The sequence below is a fragment of the Gobius niger genome (genome assembly GCF_951799975.1).
Source record: "Gobius niger genome assembly, chromosome: 16".
NCBI lineage: Eukaryota > Metazoa > Chordata > Actinopteri > Gobiiformes > Gobiidae > Gobius > Gobius niger.
This window is the reverse complement of record NC_136867.1, coordinates 31047851-31059266: the sequence shown is the minus strand read 5'-3', so window position 1 is coordinate 31059266 and position 11416 is coordinate 31047851.

Here is an 11416-nt window from a genome sequence, read left to right as displayed (position 1 = left end):
GAAAAGGATGAAAAATAGTGTCGAAAACAGAAACTACAGAAACTACAACTGTTGCTAACAACAATAACAGCAGCGCACGCGGAGCTGCGCCCCCTGCTGGACCGGAGGGAGCGGCGCCACACCGGAAGCGGACTGTTACCTTTGATTTATTATTTATGATCAAATTCTACAGCATTTTTCTTTAAAAGTAATAAGTATAAGGACAAAAAACAAAACATGATAAATCAAACTTATGCACATTTAGAAGGAGAGACTTTTATTTAGCTTTTCTTCAATATAAACATAACATTTAGACATTTGAGATGAAGGAAATATGCAAATGTTTACCTGAGATTAAGGATCAAATAAAACACATTTATATATTTGAATAATCTGTTCATCTCATCTTTGTCATTTTAATTATGTTCATATTTTTCTTTATAATGTTTTACATAAACAGTGAAAAAAGAGCCTGAAGAAGATGTTTCAATCAATGAAAACAATCCTCAAAAAACATTCTTCATATTCACATAAAACATTGAAAAGTTAAAGTGCGACAAACGTACAAAGACAAAACTACAGCTCTGACAAAAGGAAAAGTCTGTTTTAGAGAAATGTGGCTTGAACTGTAACAATGGAGGAAGAGCGTCTGGAGGAAGAGCATCTGGAGGAAGAGCATCTGGAGGAAGAGCATCTGGAGGAAGAGCATCTGGAGGAAGAGCATCTGGAGGAAGAGCATCTGGAGGAAGAGCATCTGGAGGAAGAGCATCTGGAGGAAGAGCATCTGGAGGATCTGAGGACGATGTTGTAGAGACAGAGCTGGCCCTGACACTGGAAGGTCCCCGTGTGGAGTCAGGCCACAGTCTCTGCCGTCTGAGGAGAACATGATGTTTCTACATGAAATGATCTTTAATAAATCCTGAGTGTTTAAAGGCGACTCACTGAAGCTGTGCTTTCCACAAAGGAACCAACTGGAGACCACCTGAAACACAAGAAACCAGGGGAGTCACTGCAGGGCTGACCCTGATCCTGATCCTGATCCTGACCCTGACCCTGACCCTGACCCTGACCCTGACCCTGATCCTGATCCTGATCCAGATCCTGATCCTGATCCTGATCCTGACCCTGACCCAGATCCTGACCCTGATCCTGATCCTGATCCAGATCCTGATCCTGATCCTGACCCTGATCCTGATCCTGATCCAGATCCTGATCCTGATCCTGACCCTGATCCTGATCCTGATCCTGACCCTGATCCTGATCCTGATCCTGACCCTGACCCTGACCCTGACCCTGATCCTGATCCTGATCCAGATCCAGATCCTGACCCTGACCCTGATCCTGATCCTGATCCTGATCCTGACCCTGACCCTGACCCTGACCCTGATCCTGATCCAGATCCTGATCCTGATCCTGACCCTGATCCTGATCCTGATCCTGACCCTGATCCTGATCCTGATCCTGACCCTGACCCTGACCCTGACCCTGATCCTGATCCTGATCCAGATCCAGATCCTGACCCTGATCCTGATCCTGATCCTGATCCTGACCCTGACCCTGACCCTGATCCTGATCCTGATCCTGATCCAGATCCTGATCCTGACCCTGATCCTGACCCTGACCCTGATCCTGATCCTGATCCTGATCCTGATCCAGATCCTGATCCTGATCCTGATCCTGATCCTGATCCTGATCCTGATCCTGATCCTGATCCTGATCCAGATCCTGATCCTGATCCTGATCCTGACCCTGATCCAGATCCTGATCCTGATCCTGATCCTGATCCTGATCCTGATCCTGATCCTGATCCTGACCCTGATCCTGATCCAGATCCTGATCCTGATCCAGACCCTGACCCTGATCCTGATCCTGATCCTGACCCTGATCCTGATCCTGATCCTGATCCTGATCCAGATCCTGATCCTGATCCAGATCCTGATCCTGATCCTGACCCTGACCCTGACCCTGATCCTGATCCTGATCCTGATCCAGATCCTGATCCTGACCCTGATCCTGACCCTGACCCTGATCCTGATCCTGATCCTGATCCTGATCCAGATCCTGATCCTGATCCTGATCCTGATCCTGATCCTGATCCTGATCCTGATCCTGATCCTGATCCAGATCCTGATCCTGATCCTGATCCTGACCCTGATCCAGATCCTGATCCTGATCCTGATCCTGATCCTGATCCTGATCCTGATCCTGATCCTGACCCTGATCCTGATCCAGATCCTGATCCTGATCCAGACCCTGACCCTGATCCTGATCCTGATCCTGACCCTGATCCTGATCCTGATCCTGATCCTGATCCAGATCCTGATCCTGATCCAGATACTCACTCAGACCCAGGGCTGAAGTCCTCAAAGATGTCTTTAGAGCTCCTCCTCTTCAGGGTCACTGGGGGGTCAGTGAGAGACACTGGGGGGTCAGTGAGAGACACTGGGGGGTCAGTGAGAGACACTGGGGGGTCAGTGAGAGACACTGGGGGGTCAGTGAGAGACACTGGGGGGTCAGTGAGAGACACTGGGGGGTCAGTGAGAGACGCTGGGGGGTCAGTGAGAGACGCTGGGGGGTCAGTGAGAGACGCTGGGGGGTCAGTGAGAGACGCTGGGGGGTCAGTGAGAGACACTGGGGGGTCAGTGAGAGACACTGGGGGGTCAGTGGGAGACGCTGGGGGGTCAGTGAGAGACGCTGGGGGGTCAGTGAGAGACGCTGGGGGGTCAGTGGGAGACGCTGGGGGGTCAGTGAGAGACACTGGGGGGTCAGTGAGAGACACTGGGGGGTCAGTGAGAGACGCTGGGGGGTCAGTGAGAGACGCTGGGGGGTCAGTGAGAGACGCTGGGGGGTCAGTGAGAGACACTGGGGGGTCAGTGGGAGACGCTGGGGGGTCAGTGAGAGACACTGGGGGGTCAGTGAGAGACACTGGGGGGTCAGTGAGAGACACTGGGGGGTCAGTGAGAGACACTGGGGGGTCAGTGGGAGACGCTGGGGGGTCAGTGAGAGACACTGGGGGGTCAGTGAGAGACACTGGGGGGTCAGTGGGAGACACTGGGGGGTCAGTGGGAGACACTGGGGGGTCAGTGAGAGACACTGGGGGGTCAGTGAGAGACACTGGGGGGTCAGTGGGAGACATTTCTCTGTAACAGATAAACAGGAGTTAGTGGAGGCTCTCAGTCGTCCAGAGCAGATGTTGAGACTCACTGAAGGTCTGGCTTCATCCTGAGGATCTTCACAAACTGGCCACACAGCGCCCTCTGGTGGACACAGAGCTGAGCAGCTGAAACGTTCTGGTGAAAAAGGCGTCACTTCATTAACAGAAGCAGCAACAACAACCAAACTCAGACATGTTTTATTACATGAGCAAAAGGTACTGTGGAGACATGAGTTTAAATGAGTTTAAATGAGTTTAACATGAGTTTAACATGAGTTTAACATGAGTTTAACATGAGTTTAACATGAGTTTAAATGAGTTTAAATGAGTTTAAATGAGTTTAACATGAGTTTAAATGAGTTTAAATGAGTTTAACATGAGTTTAACATGAGTTTAAATGAGTTTAAATGAGTTTAAATGAGTTTAAATGAGTTTAACATGAGTTTAAATGAGTTTAACATGAGTTTAACATTAGTTTAACATGAGTTTAAATGAGTTTAAATGAGTTTAAATGAGTTTAAATGAGTTTAACATGAGTTTAAATGAGTTTAACATGAGTTTAACATTAGTTTAACATGAGTTTAAATGAGTTTAAATGAGTTTAAATGAGTTTAAATGAGTTTAAATGAGTTTAAATGAGTTTAAATGAGTTTAAATGAGTTTAAATGAGTTTAAATGAGTTTAACATGAGTTTAAATGAGTTTAACATGAGTTTAACATTAGTTTAACATGAGTTTAACATGAGTTTAACATGAGTTTAACATGAGTTTAAATGAGTTTAAATGTGGTTAAAATGACACTAACGAGTCAAAAGAGCTTTATTTAAAAAAGACAGAGACGCTGATTTAGCATCAGATTTACAACATTAACTACAGCTAAAGAAGTGAGGCCCACCCTCATTCATTCATATCAGAGGGAAACTAACATGTACAATACACCCACTAGGGTTAGTATTGTGTTGTATATGTGTTATTCTTGGTTTCTGCTCAGAACAAACAAACTCAATCAGTGAATAATGTTGTGGCCAATAACAGCTCACACTATATACATATAATATACAATAACAGCTCACACTATATACATATAATATACAATAACAGCTCACACTATATACATATAATATACAATAACAGCTCACACTATATACATATAATATACAATAACAGCTCACACTATATAAATATAATATACAATAACAGCTCACACTATGTAAATATAACATACAATAACAGCTCACACTATATAAATATAATATACAATAACAGCTCACACTATATACATATAATATACAGATATAATATGTTCAGAAACATGAAGGATCCTCGATACAAAGGAGATGTTACAGTGACACGAGGAGATGAGTTATTATGTCAGTACTTTTTACTTTTACTCATGACTTGTATTGTAACTGTTACCTGAGTAAAAACAAAAGTATTTGTGCCGCTGAGAGTAAAATGTTAAAGTCACTTCATGTCGACCTTAAACATCTGTAGTAAAACAAAGTCTTGAGTGAACGTTGATTTTGTGACTCAAAGTTATAGAAAAATGAAGTAAAGTCACCAGTAAAAAGTTTTACTCACCAGAGACTGAACCAGAGACTGAACCTGAGGCTGAAGAGGGTGGAAAATGTATCTTTACCGTGTGCGGGGATGAACTTCGTGAGAGGAGGGAGCAGAGGCATCCCGCCCCTCTCTGCTCTCATTGGCCGCTGTGCACCAACCACTCGATTCCCTGTGGCCGATCCACCTGTCGCTCCCAGGGCACGAGCCGCATCAGAGAATTGGGTTTCTACCGTAGAGGCTGTTTTCCCCTATTTCCAGGATCCTCCGCTGCCTCGGAGATCTGAAATTACCCATGATGCACTGCAGCATAGTTTCTTTTTTCTTTTCTCGCAAAACGTTATTAGTTTGAACTCACTTTAAAAAAGTTGTGTTCCACATAAACAGTTTCCTGGCCTCTGTTATTCATAAAAGAGTTGTTTTAATGAGCATAGATTGACACGTGACCTGACGCAGCCGCTCCGGAGGTCGTTCCATCTGAGCTCAAAGGCGGCGGAGAGAGGACACTCTGGAGGAGCCGCCACCGAGGACGTCAAACGGAGGACGGATCCTCGCAATTGAGAAACAGCCTGAGTCCTCCGACATAAGGCACAGTAGCAATATCTTTCTGAAGTAAAGCTCTAATTTTTTTGTTACTCATGGAAGGACTGGAGGCAAAACAGATTTTGCCCACAACAGTCTCAAAGATTGACAAAGAAGAAGCAATTGGCCTCTCGGTAAGTGAATGAACCCCACCCCGAAATAACATGAGCACACCTTGAGGAATAGCGTCCATAACAATAGCAAACTCCTCGGGAGTTACCGGAATCTGAAAGGATGACAAAAATTCAGAGTATGACATCAGGAACCCCTCAGGATTGAAAAGTTGCTTGACAAAAATTAAATTATTATTATACCAGTTTGAAAAAAAAATCGATTTGTTTTTATATAGAATGCAAGCATTGTTCCAAATTTGAAATGAGTGGGGAGAGAAAGAGTGTTTATAAATAAGAGACCAAGCTAGGAGCATCTGTTTGTGATAATTGGCTAGTTTTACGGGCAGTTTATCAATCTTAAAGTTTGACATTAGTACTAACGAGAGGCCACCGACTTTTGAGAATATATAATTAGGGATAAAATTCCACACTGAAATAGGATCCATTAGAAACTTCCTAATCCATTTAATTTTAAATGTATGATTTAAAGTGGTGAAATCTAAAAAATTAAGTCCTCCAGAATCTATTGGGTTTACAAGCACACTATGTTTAATGAAATGGGGCTTGTTTTTCCAAATAAACCTATAGAGCATTTTATCGATGGATTTACAAGTTGAAGCGTTAACATTCAAAGAGAGAGCAGCATATGTTAACCTAGACAGCCCCTCCGATTTAGATAAAAGGATTCTACCTCTTAAAGATAGATCTCTTTGAAGCCAGTGGTTCAATTTTTGTTTTGTTTTCTCAACGACAGGATCAAAGTTCAGAGTGCATCTTTCTTCTATGTTTTTGGAAATAACAATGCCAAGGTAAGTGACTTCGGATTTGACAGGGATATTATACAAGGACAATTGAGTACAAGACTTAATTGGGAGGAGTTCACATTTATTAATATTAAGTTTAAGGCCTGAAGCACTTGAAAAAACCCGGATGAGATCTATGGCAATTGGGAAACAGCCAGGATCGACGTCATTCGCGTCATCACAGCGCCGCCAAGTGGTGTTCCAATTTAGCCTTGCATCCAGACTAATCTCCGATGTTTATTAATTGATAAACAGGAGACTCTTCTGTAAAGAAGCGGAGTCTGGTTGGCGAGAGAAGTTCCATTTCACCTGAACCACTCGCCCCCTCGCAGCTCGACTCCTCCGTTTGGCTCATTTACGAAGGAAACACCTCGGAGAGCTGAAATTACCCATGATGCACTGCAGCATAGTTTCTTTTTTCTTTTCTTGCAAAACTATTAGTTTTAACTCACTTTTATTCCACATAAACAGTTTCCTGGCCTCTGTTATTCATAAAACAGTTGTTTAAATAAGCATAGATTGACCTTTTATTAGCCTTGGCTATAAATGTTGTAGTGTGGTACATGTTTATTGTTCACACATGTCATATCAAATAAATAAATAAATAAATTTGATTATATGCTTTGACACGATTGACATATTTTTCATTTAAATGTGAGTATGATGGGACCAGGTTCACGCTGATGTATTGTTGAGGTTCCAGACGCGCCTCGTGCTCGCCTTCCATAGAATCCAGGAGAGTTTGTGTTAAGTTTAAAAACATCACTTTAATGATCAAACCATACGCAGGTAACAATGCTTGTTAACCTCTTAACTCCCGCCTGAACCGAGAGGATCTTTCTCCTCACGTCATTACATTTTTTTTCCATCATTTTTTTGTTGGGTTTTCAACTCATTTTTGTCAATTGTTTGTCTTTTTTTGTCATTTTTTGTCAATTTTTTATCATTTTTTCGTCATTTTTTTTGTCCTTTTTTCATCAGTTTTTGTATCATTTTTTGTCAATTTTTAATCATTTTTTGTCTTTTTTTTTGTCACATTTTTTTGTCATTTTTTCTCACTTTTTTGTCACATTTCCATCCTTGTTTTCGTCTCAGTTTTGTTGCTATTTTCCAGAAGCTTTTGGATTGGGGTAAAGCCAAACTGGAGAAAATGTGCTCGGTTCAGGTGGGAGTTAAGGGGTTAAAACCAAGCCCATGTTTATCACTGGTGCGGGTGGAAACCTGGGTGCTCTTGTTTCTGCTCACTACAGTGTTCGGTCTGAAACGAGCCCTGAGGGAGGGGGAGCGGCGGTTTCCCAAAGCCGAGGTGTTTATCAGCAGAAAGGAATCTGACTTAGTGTCTTTAAAGTGAATGAAATGGAGTCACGTGACATTAGGTTAGAAATGGACGAATGCAGGAATTAAAGTTATTCTGATCTTGTTGGTTTTTGTCGAATCAAAGTTATATTTATATGAAACAAAACTCCAGATTCAGGATAAACTTCTTATTTTCAAACTCCAGAACATTGGTGATAAAAAGCTCCAAGGAAAACATGGAAACTTTACATCTCAAATAAAAACATGCACGAACGCTTCATTTGTGAAATAGGTGCAATCTTATTAGACGAGGCAGTGTTTCCCAAACAGGGGGGCTGCGAATGAGGACTTTGAGCTTCATGTGGAAACAAAACATTTGATTTTTGTCTAGAACAGGGGTGCCCAAAGTGGGGCCCGCGGAAACAACTCTGTTGGCCTGTCAGAGAGTGGCCTTTAGCGCTGCTGTGGTTAATACTAACTCTCTTCCATTCATTCTCAAAGGTAAATATGGATGCAGTTCACTTTTTGACCACCAGCGTCAAAGTGGGGGCGCTGTTTCACTCCTTTCACAAAGTTAAGGAAACACTGTTGTGGAGTCTTGGTTTTTATCAGTCACAGAGCGTTGTAGCAGAAACTTTCAGTTTTTCAATTTTTTTATTGCAAAGGTTGTTACGTCGACAACAGTATATGTTAAAACTGACTTATAAAAGAACTGATGCTGAACCGACACTTTCAAAATGATCTAATGTGGCCTTTTCTTTAAGTTAACAAATAAAGTCATCCCGCCTTTGCTCTGCCCAATCCCGTCAGCTCAGCTGAAGGGCCTGGTCGGTGCTTGGATGGGAGACCGTTTAGTAACACCAGGAAGCCTAGAGAATGTAGTGAGTGAGTGAGTGGTTGGTGGTGGTGGGAGGGGCCGATGGCGCAGACTGGTTGCCTCGCTTCCGTCAGTCTACCCCAGGGCAGCTGTGGCTACAATAGTAGCTTACCACCACTGGGTATGGAGTGAACGAATAGTGCAATGTGAAGCGTCTTTGAGTGTCCAGAAAAGCGCTGTATAAAACCGATGCATTATTATTATAGTTACTGTAGGAGCTGTAGATACAGGTGTTTTTTATTGTTGTTACAATGGTTGATTTTGTTTTACTAAAACTAGGCTTTTGCCAGAGTTACCATTTGTTTTAATGTAGCGTGTTATTTGCATAGATAGAATCAAATGCAAATGTGGGCTATCGGAAAGATTAAAAGTAAATAAAATAAAGTAGCTTCATAATTTGCAGTTATATGTGTGTTTCGTGCTTGATGTCGCCGTGTTTGACCCAAGACTCACAGGCACTTTTTCATTTTGGCCTCGGAGACAAAAAGTTTGGATCCCCCTGGTCTAGAAGAAGTAATAATAATAATAATACATTTTATTTGTATTGCACTTTACATATGAAAAACACATCTGAAAGTGCTACAATTGACACAAAAAAACAAACAGCAAAGACAACAAAACATTTCAATAGTAAAAACCTGAAGAGTAATAGCAGTAAAAACACAAAATAACACACTAAGAATAAGCCGCACAAAATAAGTGGGTCTTAAGTTTATTTTTAAAAACCTCAATAGACTGTGGTGCCCTCAGATGATTGGGGAGGGCGTTCCACAGTGGAAGAGCAGCTGCCTGGAACGACCTATCTCCCATAGTGCGGAGCTTTGTCTTGGGGACCAGGAGGTGGCGCTGTCAGAGGAGCGGAGCTGTCGGGTTGGTTTGTGGCTGTTGATGAGTTCTTTAAGGTACACTGGTGCGCTGCCGTGGACACACTGATAGGTCAGGAGGCAGATCTTATACTCAATCCTGAACCTAACAGGAAGCCAGTGTAGTTTATGGAGGATGGGTGTGATGTGCTCAGACTTACGCACCCTCATCAGGACCCTGGCAGCGCAGTTCTGATCCCGGGGTCGGAGTTGGTGTGGGGTCCCAATGAGGAGACCTTCTGTTTTGGAGCTGTTGAACTGAAGGAAGTTGTCAGTCATCCATGCCCTTGTCTCCTCCAGGCAAGCAGTAGATTTAAATGATCACTTTCCAAATATCTGAGGGAGAGGAAAGGGGGGGGGGTAAGTAGGTATTTTGGAAATAAAACATCTTATTTCATGTAAGATTATAGATTTGATCTTCACGCAGGGGCGGACTGTGGCCACATGTCCATTCTGGAAGAGCACAGAAGGGCCACCAGTCCCGCTTCAACTCACCTTTACCCAAATCTAAAAGCTAAAAAGAAAAGCATCAAAATAGCGAGAAAAGGGGGATGAAAACAAAACAAAAACGTGATGAAAACACAACAAAAAATAAAAAACAACAACAAAAAACAACTAAAATATGACAAAAATGACGTGACAAAAAGTTTCCGTCACTTTTGTAGGTCTTAGCTTTCAAATGAGGCGTTACGTTGTTGCTCTCCAGTCGAGAAGCTTTTAGATTTGGGTAAAGCCCAGTATAAAAAAACATGAATCTAAAAGGAATTCCGTGGAGTATGGTGCACCACAAGGGTCAGTTTTGGGAACATTATTATTTATTATTTATATGAATGATTTTGCTTCTGTTTCTACGACCGCCTTTCCCGCTCTTTTTGCTGATGATGCCGATCAAAAACATGATAATAAAAAGTCGACCTGGGGGAAATGCTCTCGGTTAAGGCGTTTGGTCAGAGGTTAAAATATGGATTTGTGGAAGTCACAATTACGCTAATTTGGGCCGGGCTGGTCAGAGTCCAGGGCTGTTTTTCAGTCCCAGTCCCGCCCTGTCTTCACGTGAGTCAAACCGTTAAATAAGTCACTCCTTAAAGTGAATATTTGGCCTGAAACAAAAACAAACACACGTCGGTCTTTGTTTTCTGACATTTTGTTTCTGGATCAAACCAGATTCAAAGTCTGTAATAAACACGACTCTCTTGGTGTTGAGAACTCTCCTGGTCCGGTGTGGAGGTGCACAGGGCCCGGGCCGTGTCTCTGGACCCGCAGATTGACCCATGTGGAGCGGATCAGCAGGTCCTCAGTGTCCGGGGACAGAGGCCGGTCCTGACCCGGGTCTGACACCAACATCCTGCACTTTAACACTGGGTTAACACCGTTTAGCTGCGACTCTTTGGACGATTAGGTTTAATCTGACCCGAGTCTGACTTCATTTACAAAAATAAAACTAACTTTGTGCCTCATCTCAGCCTAATTCTATCATATTCCTGATGTTCTGTTGATTTATCTTCATTTATCCGTGAATATTCCTGAAATAAGTTTGGACTAAAGGCCTAGAACATCATAACTGTTCATAAATGTCTGATTAAATCGTCCAGGTCAGAGAAACATGAGGAAAAGTCGAGTAAAAGGTGAAAAAGTTGTGTTTGTCAGAGTTAGCATCGCGGCTAACAGATGCTACATGTTCAAACTTCCCGCTCCTCCTCGGCTCCAAACGAGAGAAAAAGTGACTAAAGTGGATAAAACCCCGGAGGAGGAGCTTTATTAAAGCCGTGTCCCGCTGTATGAGCGGTTTGAAGAAGCTCAGGCACCAGAAAACACAGAAAAGGATGAAAAACAGTGTCGAAAACAGAAACTACAGAAACTACAACTGTTGCTAACAACAATAACAGCGGCGCACGCGGAGCTGCGCCCCCTGCTGGATCGGAGGGAGCGGCGCCACACCGGAAGCGGACTGTTACCTTTGATTTATTATTTATGATCAAATTCGACAGCATTTTTCTTTAAAAGTAATAAGTATAAGGACAAAAACAAAACATGATAAATCAAACTTATGCACATTTAGAAGGAGAGACTTTTATTTAGCTTTTCTTCAATATAAAAATAACATTTAGACATTTGAGATGAAGGAAATATGCAAATGTTTACCTGAGATTAAGGATCAAATAAAACACATTTATATATTTGAATAATCTG